The following is a 16,746-nucleotide window of genomic DNA, read 5'->3' as shown; positions in this document are numbered from 1 at the left end:
GTAGATTTCATTGATCAGCTCACCAATGCAAATGAAGAAATCATGAATCTAAAATCAAAGAATGAAAGATTGTAGAATGATCTAAACATTGAAAGGAAAACTAATGAAATGATGATGAAATCTCAAGTAGACATGGATTAGTTGAATGAGCAAAGTCATTATAGACAAAAAGGAAAAGTAGGAATTGGATATATAGAAGAAGGCAAATCATCTAAGAAAGGAGCTCAAAAGAATAAATGTACTTGCAATCACTATGGTATAATAGGTCATACATCAAATAGATGTTGGAGAAATGGAAAAGAAAAATTCAATGGAAAATGCTACAATTGTAATTAGCATGGTCATGGAGCAAATGAATGCAAAGAAAAACTAAGATTTAAAGGCAAATGTCACAAATGTAATATGCATGGGCACAAGTCATTAGAATGAAAAACTAAGCTATTGAATCTAGTAGAACAAATTATAAAAGCTATATTTGGTTGGGACTATAACACTTGGTGTAGATGTCATTAATGTGGAGAATTTGAACACATTGGTGTAAAGCATCATATGAGAAAAAAAGATACTACCAAAAGATGTTTCATTTGTACAAAACTTGGTCATCTTGCCAAGAACTATATGAATACTAGAAGAATTGGCAATGAAAAGAAGGAAAAAGCTAATAACATCAAAAAGAAAATGAGACAACAATAGGTTCCAAAATCTACTAAGAATGCAAGTCTAAGCAATGATGATCAAGTCACTCAAGAATTAGGTGACTCCACCATTTCCACTTAATTTCTCAAAGGAGAACTAGACTACTAAAGAAGACATCTAAATTACTTCTAGTTGATAGGACAAAAGATCCATATCAGTATTTAAAATGCAAAGGAATCATTGAGTAAGAGGTACTAGTTACTACTGAGTTGCTTTCCTTACTAGACGAGGTTAGATTATAGACTCTACCGGGTAAGGTCAAGAGTAACTAAATTTTATGTGGTTACTGAATCATGGAAGACTCTATCGAGTATTCAATACAAGTGAAGTGGATGATAGTCTGTCAATTTGATCTAACATTTGTACTAGGAATTTATGGAAAATTTTGATAAAAAGGAGTAAAATCAAAGTTATTTCTCACCATGAATTTTCAAAGCTATTTTGTGTAGAGTGATCTTTGAAAGAATTCAAGCGATTTGATCAAATTGTCACCAAATATTTTTAAATTCTCTCAAACCCTCTAGAGTGAAGATGGCAGCTAATAGCAGCAAGGTGAAGAAAGGTCCATATATGTTGGTTTGTGGTGTGGAATGGAAGGCACCAGATTTCAAGCTTACTCCTGCCATTGCGAAAACCCTAGATCTAGGTAGAGCATAATCTCAAATCCCTCCAAAGGTACTCTTAATCAATGACATCCATTCTCATTCAAATGTGCAATTTAGGATATTGATACTTTGGAAATGGATGAAACCCTAGAGAAACTATGTGTTAATTGTGTGTTGAAACCTGAACACCAACATCTAGAAGCTGAAGGTTTAACACATATTCCATAAATGCCACGAGATTTTCAAAGTAAGTGGATAAGATACATCTTTAGTCATGTACATAATAGTTAGTTGCGGTTGGAGCAACCAATTTTGGTCACTAAGAAGATGATCCATAGGATCACTGGTCTCCCAATGTTAGCAAAAGCCAAAACAACCAAAACCTTAGGTTGGGTTGAATTGGAGAAGAAAATCCTTGCCAAGTGGGATGGAAGGGGAATGAAAATAAGTACTATTACTAACATGGAACTAAATTTTGGCATTCACATCATCGCACGCAAGATATACAACTCTAGCAAGTTGAATAGTGTGTCATGTGAAGCTGTGGACTTGGCTTACAAGGTAGTCAAGAATAACCTTTCTCTTGACCTTGCTAAGTTACTATTGATCCAGTTCAACAAAAAAATAGAGACCATTAGGACTTCAAAGAAAAAACCATGTAATTTTAGTTCACTCTTGACATATTTATTTTTCTATGTTAAGAAATTCTTTCCATCAAAAGGTACTGTTGTTCAGAGAAAAGATGTGACGGTCCTTTATCAAATTAATGAATACATGTAATATCCCTATCCAAATCTGATTGAAAACTTGCTATATTTGATTTTAGAAATTTTTTTAAATACTTGTATAGTAGAGGGATATATGACTGATTTTATTTTCAGTTTGTTTTTAGAATAAGAAAGATGACTTCTAATATCATAGGATGACTGAAAAATGACTTCTCTTCTACTTAGTCTACACTTAACATGAAATGCAACTCTTTTTTTTTTTTTTTGTTGATGCAATATATGACATCTATTCAATGCAAATTAATAATTACAACCAAGTGACATTATGTCAAATATTTGGCATGCAAACTAACATTATATTTCAAAATTCAAAATTGATATTTTGCTGATATAAAAATTCTGATATTAATTCAGGTTACAATGCCTTCAACAATCTAACTAGACTATCCATACAGAACCATGTAGATGTATTTATAGATAATGCATAAACATGAAGATAAAATGAGGAAACTTAAGATTGGTAGGAAACTTTAAAATTGATCAGAATCAATCATGCACTATAGTGGTATTGTCCATAGTACTATAGCAATACTATTCACGACCACTATAGTGATAACACTATTCACGATCCCTGTAGCGATGGCACTGTAGCAGATGGGTATGAACTTCCTAATATGCCTCTGAATTCATTACTTAACTCCTTCCAAAATGTAGATAAAATGAGGGCATCGAATGACCCTTAAATTTGAAGTGTATCTTCTTAATGAATTTTTGCAAAAACTGAATAAACTTCAATGAGATGATTGAAATATCACCTCTAAAAAATGCAACAATATTAGCTGATAGTTTCACAGCCACAAAGTTGTCAATCAAAGAGAGTTATCATTCTCAATGATTGAAATATCCTACAAAAACCCTTGGCTCCACAAGTGCACAAGCAAATGTCAATATCAAATATGGGTGCTCTACAATTAGGCTCTCTCCTCTATTTATTCTATTCCTTCACCCCTTCCACAAGAACAAAAATATTATTTTATTGCACTTTTCTAGAAGCTTCCTTCTTTCCAACAATAATTAGTTGTTCTTCTAAAAGATTCCCTTTTCCATACAATATAATATTATTTTAGTGACTTATGATTTAATATTTATTTTAATCACTTTTTAATTAAATTAATTAAATATAAAGTCACCTTTTAATTTTTAAATTATTTAATGACTTTATAAGAAATTAATTTAATTATTTCACCTTATTTCACCACTTACCCTTCAAAGAATGAAAGGCTAAGAACTCCATTGAGAGGCTAAAAAGATGGGGACATTACAGTCCACCCATCTACAAATTTCTTGTCCCCAAGCAATCTCAACTCTAGATGTTGTAGAATCTCTTCACTCTCCCATGTAGCATCCTCAAAAGGTAGGTCCTTCCATTTAATCAAAATATTCTCTAATGAGATGGCTTCTCAACTACTTCTCTCTCTATAATCTAATATAGTCTTTGGTATTAAAATCAGCTTACCCTCATCATCTAAGGGTGGTAGAACCATAGAAGGAACCACATGATGTCCCAATGCCTTCTTGAGGTGTGATACATGGAAAATATTATGCACTTTGTTGTCTGCTAGAAACTCTAGCTCATAAGCCACCTCATCCACATGCCTAATGACCTTGAAGGGTCTATAGTATTGTGGCTTGAGCTCCTCTACACCACTCTTCTTGAGAGTAGACTGTCTATAGGGCTACAACATCAAATACACCATGTCCCCAACCTCAAAAGAGTGTTCCACTCTCTTCTGATCTATATATTATTTTTGTTGGTTTTGTGCCTTCTAAATGTTTTCATGAAGAGCCCTCATGAAGTCCTAATTTTCCTATAACATGTCCCTAGCATTAGGCACTCTACTATCACTCATCAACAAATCAAGAAATCTAGGAGCCTCATAACCATACAAGGCCATGAATGATGTCATCTAAATAGAAAAATGGTAAGTGGTATTGTAGCAGTACTCACAAAGGTATATCCACTTAACCCACCCTTTTTTTTGCCTAGCAATATAATTTCTAAGGTACCCTTCCACCCATTTTTTGACTATCTCCATTTGCCCTTCTATCTAAGGGTGGTAACTAGTACTCAGAGAAAGCTCAGTCCCACACAATCTAAAAAGCTCTTACCAGAAATTGCTCATAAACTAATTGTCTCAGTCACAAACAACGTTTTATGGTAATCCATGCAATCTAAACACCTCACAAAAAAATAGTTCAGCAACCTGTGTGGTTGAATATGAAATAGTGATCGAAAAGAAATGTGCAAACTTGGTCAAGCGATCAACCATCACATATACACAATCATTACTTTGCACTTTTGGTAACCCTATGATGAAGTCCATGGATATACATTCCCACTTCCTATCTGGAATTGGAAGTGGCTATAGTAAACTAGCAAGATATGTATGGTCCTGTTTGTTCTGCTGACAAACAACACACTCCCTAACATATTGTAGAACATCAAATTTTAGTCCCTTCCAAGTGAACCTCTCTCGAACTTGTCGATAGGTTTTGAACCTACCAATGGTGAATCATGAAAGAACCTCAATACTATGTTCTTTATTTCTGATCCTAGAGTCAAGAAGATGCTCCCCTTGTAAATGATAAGATCATTCACCACTATGTACCTATCATCCTACAGTGACCCATTAATAATACTTGAAGCCCAAGAATCCTTACCATATTCTATCACAATAAAATGACTCCAATCCTCTAAAACCTTAGCCATAGAGCTCAAATGTGGTCAGTGAGACAAGGCATCAGTGACTATATTTTGTAAACCTTTGACAAAAGAAATGTCAAAGTCATAAGATTGGAACTTGCTTACCCACTTTTTCTGATGGTCATTAAGATCCCACTACCCAAGGAAATGTCTCAAGCTATTATGGTCTATTTTTAAAATGAACTTGCTGCCCACTAAGTACTGCCTAAACTTGGCCAATGCATGCATAATGGACAACATTTCCTTTTCATATATACTATAGCTCCTCTCAGGACCTCTTAGCTTCCTACTCTCATATGTAATTGGATGTTTTTCTTGTATAAGGATAGATCCGATTCTATCACCCGAAGCATCACACTACAACTCAAAGGCTTTAGTGAAATCAAGCAATGCAAGCACTAGGAAAGTAGTCATAAGTCATTTGAACATCTCAAAGCATTCCTACACCTCACGAATCCAAACAAAAGCCCCTTTCTTGGTCAAATCTATAAGTGGTGCTACATGGTGAGAATACCTACTGACAAATTTGTGATAGAATCCACATAAGCCCAAAAATCCTCTAAGTTGTGTCAAATTTGTCAGAGTAGGCCACTCAATAATTGCCTTGACCTTATCTGGATCCATTTGAACTCCTTCTATACTAATGATGTGACCTAAATGTAATAATTTTGTGATTCCCAAGTTACATTTAGATTCCTTGACATATAGAGATTCATTACCAAGAATACCCAAAACTATGTCGAGATGTGCAAGATTCTCTTTCCATGTCCTGCTATAAACCAAGATATCATCAAAGAAGACTAACACAAATCACCTCAACTATGAATGAAATACCCTATTCATAGTAGACTGGAATGTAGCAGGGACATTGGTTAGCCCAAATGGCATAACCACAAACTCAAAATGTCCACTATGGAAATGAAAAGCTATCTTCTCAATATCTTCTTCCCTCACACAAATTTGGTGGTAACCTGATCTTAGATCAATTTTGGAGAAGTCCTTGGTACCATACAATTCATCAATCAACTCATCAATCCTTGGAATGGGATATCTATTCTTAATTTTTCTCTCATTAAGCATTCTATAATCAATACAAATCCTTAGAGTACCATCCTTCTTTTTAACCAATACTATTGATGAAGCAAAAGGTGACTTGGTCTAATATGCCCCATAGCTAGCAACTCCTTGATAGTTTTTTCTATCTCATCTTTGAGCTACTTACGGTGCCTATAGGGAGTGACTATCATGGGCCTAACAACTTCCTCCAATTTGATGATGTGCTCTATCCCTCTATTTGGAGGTCTACCGAGTGGAATCTTGCTAAAGACCTCATCATGCTTGATCCTCAACTCTTGTATATCAGGAGGATAAATAGGTTTTTACTACTCTTCCTATGTTGGCTTCAAAAAACAACTTGTTGCCCACTCAACCATGTCATGTTGCAAGAGACATTTCATTTTCCTAAAATAAATAGTCTTGCAACTGGTGTCTCTGAGTGCTTTCAATACATGAGTTTTTCCATCCATGTCAAATCTCATTTCCATCTCATGAAGGTTGAGGGTGAATATTTTGATGTGATGTAACCATGTCATTCCCAAAACCATATCTGTATCTCCCATGTTCACCACATAAAAATATTCCTTGAACTCATAATTATTCAAGTGCATGGGAAAATTTGAAATCATCTTGTCAAACCTAAGAGTGTAACCATCAGCAACCTTAACTCGAATTCCCTCAAAATTTGTAGTGTATATTCCATGCCTCACAACAAGCCTAGCATCAATGAAATTGTGTGTCACACCTGTATCAAGAAGGGAAATAATCTTTTGACTAGCAAGAACCCTTCACATCCTAAAAGACCCTTCTCGCTAAATACTTGTGAGACGAGCCTCTTTAAGCTTCACTTCTTCCTCTAATTCTTCATCATGTTCTAATTTTTCTAATTCTAAATCATTAATTTCAGATTTCTGGTCTAAATTAGAATCTTTAATTAGTGCCCACATTGCACGATTTGACTTCCCCTTAGGTTTCATAGGGCAGTCATAGTTAATATCATATGGTCCCTTACAATAGAACCATAGTTTCCTCTTCCTTAAATCATTAAGAGTCTCACAGTCAAATGGAAAAGTAGACTTGCCTTTAGCTTTGTCCTCCTCCTTAGGAAACTTCTTGTTGTCATGATTGGAAAATGTTCCCTTTGATGTAAACTTGCTGGTCAGGGTAGTGAACTCCATGCTTCATACCTTTTTCATTGCTTCCTGTAGTGAGGGAGGATCAAAAGCTTTCAACAAACCCTTCAATGGATTTATCAATCCTTCCATGAATAAGACCACCAATCTTTCTTTATTGATGTTAGGAACCATGATCGATAACTATTAGAAGTCATTCACATAAGCATCAAGGGAACCATGATGTTTTAGTTGTGCCAATTCATGGAAACTCGCCTTAGGATCTTTGACATCAAACTTTTCAATCAGCCTATTGGTAAACTCCTCATATGTAGTGATAAATTTGTTTCCAAGAGTGACTAACCCATGATACCACCACTCATGAGCAACTCCTTCAAGATTTAGTGCGGCAAATCTTATGACATCCTCTTTATACCTTGGTCTCAAAGAAAGATAATTATCAAGCTTTTGAACCCAAGACCTAGCTATACATTTGTTACTTCCATCATAGTAAGGCATGGAAATCTTACCAAGTGTTTGTTGATAGTCATTTCTTGGAGCATAATGATCATTCCTTCCTCCTCTCCTATTTCTTTGCTTCATGAATTGATCAAATGTCCATATTTCTCTCATATTAGGAGGGAGAGTAGTATACTCCAAGTAGGCCTGTCTAGCTTTGTCTCCAAAGGAAATAGCTAGAGCAGCATGTGGTTGTTCTTCTCTTGGTGTAAAGGTGGGAAAAAGAGGCCTAAGGGCTAATCTGCTAGTATCTTCAATGCGATGTATAGACCTTTCCTCATTAACTCCAATATGTTTAGCTATGTTTTGATTTTGAGTGGCTTGCTGATCCATTTTTTGCTAATAAGCATGACATCATGTCAAGCATGGTATCAAATTTCCTTTTAGCTCTTACATCCCTATTTTCTTCTTCTACCATATTTTGAATTGTTTTGCTGGTATCTCTTTCTCTTAATGCTTCTGAGAATGTAGCCCCTTTAACCTATAGATTTTGATATTGTTGTTCCTATTGTTCCCTGTTATAACATTTGATTTCTCTCTCACTCATCTATTGTTTGATTGATCACAGGATGGTCGAATGAAACTCAAATACCACTATAATATCCTTGTCCAAATCTAATTGAAAAGTTGCTGTATTTTCTTTTAGAAATTTTGTCAAACATTTGTACAATAGAGAGATAGATGATTGATTTTATTTTTAGTTTTTTTTTAGAATAAGAAAAATGACTTCTAATATCATAGGATGACTAAAATATGACTTCTCTTCCACTTAGTCTACACTTAACATGAAATGAAACTCTTTTTGTTTTTTCTTGATGCAATATATGACATCTATTCAATGCAAATTAACACTGACAACCAAGTGACATTATGTCAAATAGTTGGCATGCAAACTAAAATTATATTTCAAACTTCAAAATTGATATTTTTCTGATATAAAAATTCTGATATTAAATTAGGTTACAATGCCTTCAATAATCTAACTAGACTATCCATATAGAACCATGTAGATTTATTTTTAGATAATGCATAACCATAAAGATTAAATGAGGGAACTTGAGATTGGTAGGCAACTTTAAAACTAATTAGAATCAATCATGCATTATAGTGGTATTTTCCATACTACTATAGCAATACTATTTTACAACCATTGTAGCAATAACACTATTCACAATTCTTGTAGTGATGACACTATAACAGATGGGTATGAAATTCCTAATATGCCTGTAAATTAGCTACTTAATTCCTTCCAAAGTGTAGATAAAATGAGGGCATCAAATGACCCTTAAATCTAAAGTGTATCTTCTTCATGAATTACTACAAAAATTGAATAAACTTCAATGAGATGATTGAAATATCATAGCCTCAAAGTTGCCAATCAAAGAGAGTTATTGTTCTCAATGACTGAAATGTCCTATAGAAACCCTTGGCTCCACAAGTACACAAGTAAATGTCAATACCAAATCTGGATGCCCTACAATGAGGCTCTCTCCTCTATTTATTCTATTCCTTCACCCCTTCTAAAAGAACAAAAATATTATTTTATTGCACTTTTCTAGAAGCTTCCTCTTTTCCAACAATAATTAGTTGTGCTTCTAGAAGATTCCCTTTTCCATATAATATAATATTATTTTAGTGACTTATGATGTAATATTTATTTTAGTCACTTTTTAATTAAATTAATTAAATATAAAGTCACCTTTTAATTTTAAAATTATTTAATGACTTTATAAGAAATTAATTTAATTATTTCACCTTATTTCTCCACTTAGCCTTCAAAGAATGAAAGGCTAAGAACTCCATTGAGAGGCTAAAAAGATGGGGGCATTACAATACATTGCTAAAATGGGAGAGAATTATACAAGCATCGTGGACAACTATTTTGATGCATTTAAGGAGAAAATGAATAGAAAATTTAGAATCCCTAGGAAATTAGTTGAGGATTATAAAGATGATGTTTGTTTCATGGTAGATAGTGACAAGGTGTATATTCAAGCACTAAGGCCAAGAATTGCATATGGGTAAAACCTCTAGGATGTGAGGTCAATATTGATGAAACCAAAGACATAATTGAGGTATTAATAAATGAGCCAATGGATCCTAAGGTTGCTTACTTTGGAACCTATGATGAGGTAAAGGCTAGGATAGAACTAGAGAACAAGCTTCCTCAAGCAGTTAACAAGGGCAAGAAGAGGATTGCCAAACTAAAAAATTGTTCTAATTTTTTGTTAACTGAAAGAAAAGGTGAGGATGAAGAACCAGAGGACAAAAAAAATTAGAAGAAGATGATCCATTAAAGAAGAAGGGCAAGGTAATTATTGCCAAGCCTGAGAAGACATCCACTATTGTGTTCACAAGGAGATCCTCTAGGAAGAAAGAAGATAGGGAAGGAGAAGACATAATTTTCAAAGAGGTCTCCACCCACATTTTAGGAAATAATGAAAGAATTGAAATCAAGTTCTGGAATTAAAAATTTCAAGGCATTGAAATATGAGACCAAGACTACTAATGAGTAGAAGAAAATAGAAGACATGTTAATATCCAAGATAGGTGAGTGGAAGTACTCACCTGATCAGCTTACTTAGCAAATTTTTGATGCATTGATGAACAAAATTAAGCCAAGATGGGAGCATGCAATGCAAACTACAAAAGATATATATGAATAGACCTTAATGAAACTTATGCCAAATTTGAATGACAAGGAGGTAAAATGATCTTTGAAGAAAAATGAAGAAAAATTAACCTTAAGAATTAATAACTATCTTATTCTATTGAAAGATATTGAGCATGTTGTAAAGAACACTATAAATTTATGGAAGAATGTCTATCTTCTTCACAAACCGAGTGACTTTATTGAAAGTGATAAGGATGATGATGATCAGGTTGAGAAAGATGAAGAGAAAGTTGATGAAGAAGTGACTCATTTTGAGAATATAGACGATGAAGAGGAATAGGAGTAGAAGGCTATCGAGGAAGATGCACAAGATGTTGAGACCGACCTAGTTAAGATTGTTGTAGTGTTCATAGATACACTTCCTCATTCTCCTAGCAAAACATTAATAACATTAAGCCCAGAGATAGCCTCAATAGGATTGATTGTGACCAGCACTACAAGCACATGCACTCAATCAATCTTTGCATTGGTCCAGCTTAGCACATCATTGATTGAAGTTCCAAGCACTTCATCTATCGAGCTGCAAGTTCTTCATTCTAAATCAATTTTGGCTACATCAGGTATTCATACTACTAGTATTTCAACAATGAGTGCAACATCCATTTTCATAGTGAGTCTTATCATTTCAACAATTGTTTCCATTTCTAGTACACAAGCAATAAGTGCAAGGAGAGTTGAGACCAAGCCTTAACTGAGCATAAATTTTTTGGGTAAAGGCAAAGAAAAGGAGGAGGATATAGATCTTGATGAGGAGATTGTCATTCTTAAATGGGACATCTCAAATCTAAATCTAGATCAGATGCAAATTTTTGGTGAACATCTTGAAAAGAAAGCCAAGCAACAAAGGCTTAGATGGGAAAGAAACAAAGAGTTTAAGATCATTGACGATGCTAAGAACATTCTAGAAAAGGCACTAGACATAGATATTGATACTTCTCAACCAATTTTATATTAGTTGGCAAAGGAAGTCTAGAAATATAATTAATATTTGAATGAATAGGATAAATTATTGTAGAGAGCTAAGAAAAAGTCTGAGAATAAAGTTTTAGAACTTATTGCTCAACAAATTGTCATTCATCAAGTAGAGCTATCTACTATTTTAGGATCTATAGAAACCTCTTGTATTAATGTATCTCTACTTTTTGGTAAATTATGTGATACATCAATTTTCACAAAAGAAATAAGAGACAAATTGTCTAAAATTGATGAAGATTTTAAGGCAAGTGCACAACAATTGCAGCTTGACCTGAGTTACAACTCTACTCACTTTAATAAGATCATACTACTAATAGATATGTAGGTAGGATTACTTAGAGAAGAACCAAGAATCAAATCAGCTTTGATAGATGTTCAAGATATGATTCTCCCTAACATGGATGCACTATAGAAGCACATTGTAGATTAAAAAATGCTCATCCATGACAATAATTTCTCCATTGTAGACGACATGATTGAATTCTTAGTAGAAGTGCAGATTACATTGCACACATGCAAGGTCTTGCAAGTGAATTGGGAAAAGACTTTGGTAGTTATCCTAAAGGTACACTTAGATTTCTTATCACATTTTGGCATTACTATGTAAATACATATATTATAAATCTTTAGCATTAATGTCAAAAAGAGGGAGAAGATATAATATGATATAATGGGGGAGAAGATTGGATAGGATGTACAAAGAGAAAGGAGAAGAAAATTAAAGAAAATAAAAAAAAAAGATTGGAGAAGATGTGTATTATATATTGTATGTATAGTATACTATAAATTATGTATGGGGAGAGCCTTACCATGCACATAAATATATCTCTTACAAATACCAATTTTGATAAATCTCAAAAATAGTATACTCTATTGAGTTAGAGACGTAAGGTGATGAATAAAGATATTCTTGAATTCAATTTTCACTGATAAGTGTTTTTGTCACTAATGCCAAAGGGGAAGATTATTGACATTCTATTCATGTTTGTTATTAGTGACATACACTTATACACTTGAAACTCCTTTTTCAACTTACCTTCAAGCTCTTCGTGCTCTTCAAAGTCTGATAGGTTCAAATGAGTCAAAAATTAACTATATAACCCTTAAAATTCAACATTAATTACTCAATTCTTACACAGCTATAAGCTCAGCTATCACAAGACTTCAACATGCTTAGCTAACATAACAAGCTCAAATCACACTATCATATCTATATTTCTTGGCAATAACTACAATTCCTTTCATGCTTGGCAACAACATAGAAAAATACAAAACAATAGATTTTCTCTTGGTTCCAATCACTTCATTTCATCTTAATTCATGCTAATATGATCTTTTCAAATCTTAGATATATGGAACTAATGCATAATATAACTTTTCAAATATCAGTTCCACACATACCTTTGATTGCCTATTCAGGGGTGATGTGATCACCTAATCCATTGGATGAAGTGACCTCATTTGCATTTTATTTGTTGCAATCTTCCTTCTTTTTCCATGTCTTGTTCATCTACCTCTTCACATTTTCAACATCAACCTTTCCTTTTCCTTTGCTACCTTCATTGCTTGGTGTAGGTGATTAAGTTGGATAGTTTTAGCTAACATGTCTAGTCTTAAGACAACTAAATCATACAGTCTCATTCAACCATCTACTATAGTTACCTCTAAAATGTGTTCTTATGCAATTTTTAGGAATGAGACCATATTCTTGACAATGATGACAATTCTATCTTGTTTTGTAATCCCAATCATAAGAGTTTCTATTGTGGTGCACCTTTGTCTATTTGTTTGATGTCCACTTGGATTTTGATTTATATTCATATGCCTTGTGTCCATACTTCTAACAATTGTAATAATAACCTTCAAATCTCAGAGTTGGTGGTCTTGGTCCTACATTCATGTGCCTGATGTCCTTTCTTCTTACAATTGTGACAATGTCCCTTGAATTTATTCTTAGGGTTCTAATTTCCAATGTTTCTCCTATAAACATTTGTTGTATGACCCAATTTTCCACACTGATGACAAGTGGGTTTTTTGTACTTTCCTTTATTGTTTATTTTTTCACCACTCCTAGATGATTCTCCTTGCTCAATAGTAGAATATCCCAAACCAATAGTGTCATTCTTTGGCCTTGGTTCTTTTATCAATTTTTCAAAGTACTTGATAGCTTCACTAGGTTTGTTAAGTTTTTCCTTCCCAGCCTTCAATTCATTTTATAGTAGGGTATTCTATGTTTCCAAAGTTGTAATCTCAATGTCTTTCCTATTTAGTTCTTGATTTGCAATCATCAGTTAATTCATTGTATCCAATTGCATGTTTGTAAGATTTTGTAGATCTAATGTCTTCTCTTCAAGTCTATTAGCTAGTAGTCTTTTAGCTTCTTCAATCATGGTTCTATATTCTTCAGCTTTCTTCTTCAGTTTAGTTGTCTCATACAACAATATTGATTGAACTTCTTGTTCTATTTTTAGGTTCTTGACTTCTTCACTTAGGACATTGATCTTTTCTATTAGGTCTGCAATTGCTGCATTACACTCTTCTTAGTTTCCATCTTTAAATAATCCACTATTTTCTACTTCTTGATATTAAGTGTCATCTTGTTGAATAGCTGCCTCTTTCCTTCTCTTTAATGAATGTTGTAGTTCATCTCTTGTATCCTTGAGTTGATGTAGGGAAAGTTGTATTTCAATCTTCTAGTTTTCAATAGTCTTTCCCAACTTGTAGACTTCCATCTTCAAGATCTTACCTCTAAAGCTATAAAACTTTTCTTTCTAGAGAACCAAGCTCTGATACTAATTGTTGGAAATATTAATGGGAAAGTATGTTCTGGGGGGGGGGGGGTGTGAATTGTCACTTAAAAAAAATTTCCTCTAAAACATTTCACCAATGCCCATCTCATAACTTAACATATATATTAAAATAACTTAACATGCATCACATCCATAGAATAAAGAAAATAACACATAACATAATAAATTGGTTACCCAAAAACCCTCCAATGAGAAGGTAAAACTGGGGTGGGGATGACACCCACAAATCTTCACTACTAGAGTTGTAAAGCATAGCTAAAAATTGTTGATCATAAGCTATGATCTACCTTATGAGGGGTATACCCTATTAAAGGCTTACAAAGACTATTAGGTCTTACCTTTTTAAAGTATTTCAACTTACAATTAAGTAAGGACTCAATTAAGAGATTTACAATAGCCTGTCAGGACTACTTGGTTAAGAGATTTACTCCTCATCACCCATTAGAATGATTCAACACCTAATCTTTGATTATTACCTTTATGCTTGATATTAGATCTCCTCTTTATTGACTAAATATTGATTCTTCTAATCAGATCTATCCTTTATAATCCTCTCAATACTTGTCTCTATTCCTCTAAACTAATTTTGCTTTGCATAAATTTGTCATAGCCACCATAGCTACCATAAATTCTCTCTCAACACATAGCATTCATATCCTCATGCAATGATAAACTTTTAAGGGTTTTCCTTTGTTAAATAAAAATAGGAGAAGATGGATTAAGTTAGAATCAATGACTATGATTGATGCTTGTTGCCGCTTAATGTTTCCCTTAATCTGATTAGTTGCATGTATTGCATAAGAATTCATAATATGACTCCATAATTCTATCTTATAACCTTAAATTCATGATTATGTTGGCCAAAAATGTTTTAGGTAGGATTTTTTTCCATAAAAAACAATTATTTCAAAAACTATTCACTCGACATCCAAAGACTCTAATGCTCGACCTTCACTATGCTCTAAATGTTATAACTTAGATTCTATAGAATGTGACACTAACTATTACTCAACACCTAAATAACTCAGCATGTATAAATTGCTCTAGACTGGAGTGACTCTATACTAACTAGTCATACTACTTGACTATATTGTCTAGAAACTTATGCTCGACATGCTTTCATCACTCAACTCGTATTGATTTCTCAGCTCACTCTGATCACTTGGCTTGCACTATAGAATGAGATCAACATGTGGTTGGTCAAACATATTTCATCCCATCAATAACAAATTCTACTATAGAATCCACTCTTTTCTTCCCAAAGACAATTATAGCTTCAAGATCAATGATAGATGAAGGAACAATTAATGCGATCAAGTGTAATGTGTATGGTGTAGTTTGTAGACATAGTTATGAGATTAACATAATTAGATGCACTCTAAACTTTATGAGTTGATCTCTTTGCAATTGAATGACCAATGGCAAGTAATGTCAAATCTTCATGCCCAACAAGCACATAAGTTTATGGAGGCTAACCAATTAGAATAGATTCTCAACATTTGTCAAGAGAATTTTTTAATGGAAGAGCTACTCCACAAGGTATTTGATGTAAAATACATAAGTATATTTGAATATTTCATTCAAGTCAAGGTACCATCATGTTCACCATTAATAGATATCCAACTAGAAATTTAACTATTAGTCACAATTTTTATGAGATTGACTGAAAACAAAACAAAAAATTTGAAAGCAAGTAATAATTACACATGTAAATTTAGGATCATATGTGTTATAACTTATATTTGCAAAATGACCAAAAAGGAATTTTTGAAAGAATAGGAGCTCCAATTAAATCAGTTATCATAAGAAGCTATTATAACAATCTTATGTTTTGGCTCAGGTTCTAATAATTTTTAATTAGAAATTAATGAACATTACAAAGAACATTTTTTCTATGCTTCAAATAGTAAAAAGTCAAAAAATAAGAGATAGATAGGAAATCATATGTAATAATATATTTTCCCAAGAAGATTCTCTTCTACAAAATAATTAATGGAAAGAAATAAGTCTTATTTTATGCCACTATTTCAACCATGCATATTCATGAATTAGTTAGTTGCAAAAGCACCTAGAATCTTCAACTAAACACTAAAAAATAGCAATATGCAACTATAGCACAAAAAACTATATGAAGGATAAGTTGAAGCTCCATGCAAAATAATAGATGCCAAAATAATCAAGTGTTCCCACTAGTTTAAGTTTGGATACCAACCTCAACCATCGATCACTTACAAGAATTAATGTTTTTTTAAGCCTTCAATATATTCTCGTGTATGATTCACAAGTTTATGTCATAAAACTAGGAAACTTGCATCCATCAACACAAAAAAATCTCCATGTATGAGGTTAGATTTTTGTCTTGGTAATGATGTAAGGTAAAGCACTTATCACAAAATCATAATAAGAATACCTTTCCTAGTAAAATGAAGCCAAAGGAAATGGATATAATACTTCACTATAATTAAATACATGCTTTAAAAGTGGGGACATAAAGTAGTAGCAAGTCAATAGAGCTCTCAAAATAATGAACTAAAAGCATGTTGAATATAAACATGTTTTAAAAAGAAATCACATAGTTTTCAATACTTATGAAGATTTAGAATATAAGATAATTAGATATGGAAGAGGAGGAGATAATGTAGTTGCTAAACATTGTGGGTATAGGTGAACATTGTGGATCTCTATCTTTGTATTCATCTACTTTGTAATTAATTGATTATCTCCATCATTTCATGAATGAAAATTATTCAAACTATTGGAAGGATTTAATTGGAAATAAGATATTGAAGGGGTGGGGGGGAGTGTGA

The 16,746-nt window shown here is 33.2% G+C and overlaps 1 pseudogene; it reads right to left on the bottom strand.

Moving 5' to 3' along the window:
- LOC149536997 (anaphase-promoting complex subunit 1-like) overlaps positions 1-15,476 on the bottom strand; it is a 64,389-nt pseudogene extending 48,913 nt beyond the window's left edge.
- Between the last annotated feature and the right edge of the window lie 1,270 nt (positions 15,477-16,746).

Source organism: Cupressus sempervirens, chromosome 10 (genome assembly GCF_028749045.1).
Source record: "Cupressus sempervirens isolate cs-2001-9-10 chromosome 10, ASM2874904v1, whole genome shotgun sequence".
In the NCBI taxonomy this organism is placed as follows: domain Eukaryota; kingdom Viridiplantae; phylum Streptophyta; class Pinopsida; order Cupressales; family Cupressaceae; genus Cupressus; species Cupressus sempervirens.
This window is presented reverse-complemented; position numbering and strand designations above follow the sequence as displayed.